Consider the following 6,417-nt stretch of genomic DNA (forward strand, 5'->3'; position numbering starts at 1 on the left):
AAGTTTTTGTCAAATGTTTTAATATGCATCAATAAACAATACTTCGTGCATAAAAAATTGTTTTTAAGAATTTTTGTCAAATGTTTTATAATATAGTATAGATAGTATAGATTATGTGTTTTTAATTATATTTTAGATTTTTTATATTTAAAATGAGATGTTTATCCTGTTAGAACTCAATGATTATCCTAATTATATTTTAGAGTTTTTATATTTAAAATGAGATGTTTATCCTGTAATTGTGTTTATCTGCAGTTAGTTACACGAATTCAGATATGAGATAAAATCGGATAGGGATGAATGGGTTTAAGAGTTTTTAAGAGTTTAAGAGTTTTAAGAGTTTAAGAGTTTTAAGAGTTTTTAAGAGTTTTAGCCAAATGCTTTATAATATAGTATAGATAATAGAATACGACAAAAACTAAAGTAAGTCTATATCTTGTAAAGAAAATAACAGATACATACATAATTAAATAAGGGACCGTTTTATCTGGATAAACGTTTATCAAGTTACATTACCTTACATGGATGAGTAAAACAAGGATCAAGAATCTTACCCGATAAAAACTGAGTCTTACCCGGTAAATGAAGAGGGTGACTTTTTTACCACGTGTAGCACTTATTGGGAAAATTATTACCGTTTTTGTTGACTAAAATCTTACCTGGAAAGTAAGTGATAGTCTTAAATTTTACCCGTAAACGTTCATCGGATAAGTGTTTGGTAAAACGAGTCCTAAGTGAAGACATTGTGAACATCAAGTAACCCAACAAAACAAAAACTAAAAATTTGTAAATGTATGAAATATTCAAAGATTCTTTATTACATTGTGAACATATTTTTCTATACGTTTTTAGGTGAGCAAAACTAAAAATGGAATACATGATATAAATTAGGCAAATAAATCAAATTGAGATTCACGTTATTTTAAGAATTGAGGTTTAAAAAAGGCAATAAATTGGGTAAATTAAATATTATAATGAGTTGCCAAAAAAATAAAATTGTCAAGTTACACTTATATATTGAATTAATAAATAAAATCAATTATTTCAAAGGAGTGGTTGCATATACATAAAGAAAAGAGCGATCAAATGCAAACTATCAAATTTATACAAACCGTGCAAACCACTTTTATACATCGATTTCATTGTTTAATCCTATTAATTTTTTTGATGAAATTGTTTAATCTTGTGAAATTGTTTCATATAATATTTTTTTTTGATGAAGTTGTTTCATATATGGTTATGAAATTGTTTCATATAATACTTAATGAAATTTTAATGAAACTGTTTCATTTATTTCTCTAAAATTAAAATAGGGGTGGAACACAAGCCTTTTAACAGCAGGGGCCGGACCTAACCTCATATATTTTCAGAAACACAAAAAATACATTATCCAAAGTTATAACATATTAAAACTCTTAAACAACACATGGATATGAAAATGTCAAACATTGCTCATCATTGTAGGGGACCAAGATTCATATAAGCTTGTCAAAATGTATCTTGCTTATTAATAGGATATTCATAAATTTGAGGACGCAAACCGGGATCTCAATTTAGTGCATTAAGATCAATATCATCACTTCCCTTTTTGAGTATTTTTGGAAGAGGTTTATGTAACATGACCAAAAATTAACAAATAATATCAGTAGAATGTAACCACAGCAGTCACTAAAACTACTAAATCAGATCAGCCCTAAAGCACTAACCGTATTGAAAACAAGTAAAATCCCAAGTAAACAATTTGGGCAAATTGCATGAAAAAGTAACGTACTTTAACTTGATTCCTATTTTGGGTAACGTACTTTCAAAACTTTCATTTTGGTACCTATTGATAGAGCAANCCTATTGATAGAGCAAATTGCATGAAAAAGTAACGTACTTTAACTTGATTCCTATTTTGGGTAACGTACTTTCAAAACTTTCATTTTGGTACCTAAGATGTAAAGTTTTAAGCATTTAAATACCCGGGTAACTGGTTGAAATATTAACCGATTATCATGCTGATATGGCGAGTGATGTGGTATCAAACTCGGTATTATTTGCTGACGTGGTCCGTGACGTGGATTTTTTAAAATCTAAAATTAGTCTTTTTTTTAGTCTAAAATTAGTCTTTTCGGGTTACCCGGGTACTTAAATGTTTACAACTTTACATTTTAGGTACCAAAATGAAAGTTTTGAAAGTACGTTACCCAAAATAGGAATCAAGTTAAAGTACGTTACTTTTTCATGCAATTTGCTCTATCAATAGGTACCAAAATGAAAGTTTTGAAAGTACGTTACCCAAAATAGGAATCAAGTTAAAGTACGTTACTTTTTCATGCAATTTGCCCAAACAATTTCAAACTCAAACTAAAAATCTAAAATCCCTAATCAATAAACAACAAAATCACATATTTCAATCATTCCAATCCCATTATCATTTAAGAACATAGTCAAGTAATCAACAAAAAACCCAAGAAAAAAYTTTCAAACTCAACTAAAACCCCACAGTCACTAAAAGTCTAAAATCCCTAATCAATACACAACAAAATCACAAATTCCAATCCCATTAAAATTTAAGAATATGGTCAAGTAAACAAATTCAAAGCCATGAATGTAGCATATTAGTAGCATTGAAATGAAAAACTCAATATAGATAATAACAAAAAAAAACCTGGGACTTTGGGGCTCTGTCTGTGAAAGTGGGATGATTTGATGGTGTCAAAATTACAGGGTTCCATCTGGATTTGGCTCCTGTTGACGGTGCTCAGCCATGGCGTGATAAATGATACCGCTGCCGTGTATCGTCCCTGCTTCGATTCTCTGATAGTTTACTGGATACTTGAAGTGAATCGCCACTGTATTCCTTCGAAGTTGGCTAAAACCTGGAAACTAGGTCACGATTTACTGATCTTGGAATTGGAATGGATTCGAGCGGATGGAACTCCGAAAAGAAAAGCAAGAAGAGGCCTGGTGGGTAAGGCTGTAAACGAACCGAACGAACATGAACGAGGCTTGTTCGTGTTCGTTCGTTTAACTTAACCGAACAAACGAACGAACACGAATGGTAAACGAACGAAAATAATTGTGTTCGTGTTCGTTCGTTTAGAAATCCGATGTGTTCGTGTTCGTTTATGTTCGTTCGTTAACAAGTTAAACGAACATAAACGAACGAACATATGTTCGTTTATGTTCGTTTATATTCATTTAGGCATGTTCGTTTATGTTCGTTAAGACTGTTCGTTTATGTTCGTTCATTTACGTTCGTTTACGTTCGTTTAACTTGTTAACGAACGAACATAAACGAACACGAACACATCGKATTTCTAAACGAACGAACACGAACACAATTATTTTCGTTCGTTTACCGTTCCTGTTCGTTCGTTTGTTCGGTTAAGTTAAACGAACGAACACGAACAAGCCTCCGTTCGTGTTCGTTCGGTTCGTTTACAGCCCTACCCACCAGGCCTCTTCTTGCTTTTCACTTCGGAGTTCCATCCGCCCGAATCCATTCCAATTCCAAGATCAGTAAATCGTGACCTAGTTTCCAGGCCAACTTCGAAGGAATACATTGGCGATTCACTTCAAGTATCCAGTAAACTATCAGAGAATCGAAGCAGGGACGATACACGGCAGCGGTATCATTTATCACGCCATGGCTGAGCACCGTCAACAGGAGCCAAATCCAGATGGAACCCTGTAATTTTGACACCATCAAATCATCCCACTTTCACAGACAGAGCCCCAAAGTCCCAGGTTTTTTTTTGTTATTATCTATATTGAGTTTTTCATTTCAATGCTACTAATATGCTACATTCATGGCTTTGAATTTGTTTACTTGACCATATTCTTAAATTTTAATGGGATTGGAATTTGTGATTTTGTTGTGTATTGATTAGGGATTTTAGACTTTTAGTGACTGTGGGGTTTTAGTTGAGTTTGAAAATTTTTTCTTGGGTTTTTTGTTGATTACTTGACTATGTTCTTAAATGATAATGGGATTGGAATGATTGAAATATGTGATTTTGTTGTTTATTGATTAGGGATTTTAGACTTTTAGTGACTGTGGGGTTTTAGTTGAGTTTGAAAATTTTTTCTTGGGTTTTTTGTTGATTACTTGACTATGTTCTTAAATGATAATGGGATTGGAATGATTGAAATATGTGATTTTGTTGTTTATTGATTAGGGATTTTAGATTTTTAGTTTGAGTTTGAAATTGTTTACTTGGGATTTTACTTGTTTTCAATACGGTTAGTGCTTTAGGGCTGATCTGATTTAGTGGTTTTAGTGACTGCTGTGGTTACACTTTACTGATATTATTTGTTAATTTTTGGTCATGTTACAGAAACCTCTTCCAAAAATACTCAAAAGGGAAGTGATGATATTGATCTTAATGCACTAAATTGAGATCCCGGTTTGCGTCCTCAAATTTATGAATATCCTATTAATAAGCAAGATACATTTTGACGAGCTTATATGAATCTTGGTCCCCTACAATGATGAGCAATGTTTGACATTTTCATATCAATGTGTTGTTTAAGAGTTTTAATATGTTATAACTTTGGATAGTGTATTTTTTGTGTTTCTGAAAATATATGAGGTTAGGTCCGGCCCCTGTTGTTAAAAGGCTTGTGTTCCACCCCTACCTCAAAGAGCCATTGGTGAAATAAAGTACCCTCAAGTACTATGGAAGAAAATCATCCAATTGCTTATATGACACATATAAATTGTATATGTGTTTGCTTATATGACACATATAATTATACAATAATTGATCTAAAGGGATGGGACATGGGCTATGTTTCATTATTTCAGCGGTGTTTGCTTCAAATGTTAAAAAATGTTGCTGGTGAGGGTTTATTCATAATCACTGTTAGATTAATCTCGATTTAAAATAGTATATGTATATATATAGGTAGTTATTAACGAAGAGGTGCGACTGTTCACGAAAGGGTGTGATGTTTCAACACCTCCATTCATGAACCATTGCGATGGTTCGATGGCACTTTTTCGGTGTCTATAAGTATGTATGATTTGTACACATTTCAAAGTGTGAATTCTCAAATTATCAATAAAACTTTGGTTGTTTTTAGCATATCGATCCAACATTTGGTATCAGAGCTTTGGGTTCATCCAACCAAAGTTTTCTCATCATCTACCGAATACCAACAAAAACCAAGAGAGTCACCAAAACCGCCAGAGATTAACGATCAACCACCATCACAGTTGTTCATTTGGGGTTAATCAGAGATTTTCAAGGATACCTAGGGCGGCCAAACACCAGAAGAAGTTTTACCACCGACTGGCACCCATCGGAAAAGGTATTTACATACCTTAATCGGAACCAGATAAGGCTACCGGCGAACCGAAATCGGTCAAGAGGACCGATAAGAACAGAAGGAAAAAATCGCAAATCGCAAAGCACAATTGGTCAAGAGGACCGTTGAGTGCAGGAGGCACCAAAATCGCAGATTGAAATCGGTTTAAGGAAACCGACGAACCAAGGTACGCACGGCAGAAAACGGCGCACCATAAACCGGTCAGGAGACCGTCGATTCGAGGCACGAAAATCGCAGGAGGCGACGCCATTAAAGGAACCCAGAGAAGATTTCATTGTTTTGAAGAAGAGAAAGGAGACAGTACAAAGAAACCGTACGCCACTCACCACTTCTCTCCCTTTTCTATTAAAAAAAACCTAATTTCCCAATTTTAGGAAAATCACTTTTCCTTTGATTTTAAAGATTTTCTTTACAAATTTTCTTTAAAAAAAACTTCTTATATTATTTTTATTATCATTTAAAAGGGAAAATTTTACAAAACTAAGTTTTTGTAAAGTTTTATATAAAATCTTTATACAAAATTATGACGGGGAAAGGAAATAAGGAACAGGGAGATAGTTCCAAAATTTGCAAGGAAATGAGTCCATGTAATGACCCCGTCTTTGTTTTAACCCGCATCAAGTACCCTGGCCCACAATCAAAGTCTTATTTCTTCAGTCAAGTATAAGCAACACCCACAAGATGAAAATGAAAAATGAATCATGCCTCTTAAGGAATCTCAAAGAACTTCAAGCCCACAGACGTAAAATTCTGCAAGGATACCCACGTCCTTACCCACGTAGGGACACCACAGGCATAAATTTATAATGGCGCATTCCCGAAAAATGAGAATAATACATACCTATAAGTCCTCGCAATTTTTTCTCCACTTGAAGCATGAGTTGCTATGTGGTTGTTTTCGCTACTAACTGATAAGCCCAAATTTATACATTTTTATATCAAAGATACCTTGCAATTAATGTTAAGTAGACGCTTAAAACATCCATTTTTATTTAAGTTGATATTATTTTCATGAGGCTATTAAAGGTGAGAAAAATGTATTTGATTATGTGTTTTCTTTGGCCCATAACAACAGCCCAAGAAGCCCAAGAAGCAGCC

This window comes from Cynara cardunculus (genome assembly GCF_001531365.2).
Source record: "Cynara cardunculus var. scolymus isolate 2C chromosome LG 2, CcrdV1, whole genome shotgun sequence".
NCBI classification, from domain to species: Eukaryota; Viridiplantae; Streptophyta; class Magnoliopsida; order Asterales; family Asteraceae; genus Cynara; species Cynara cardunculus.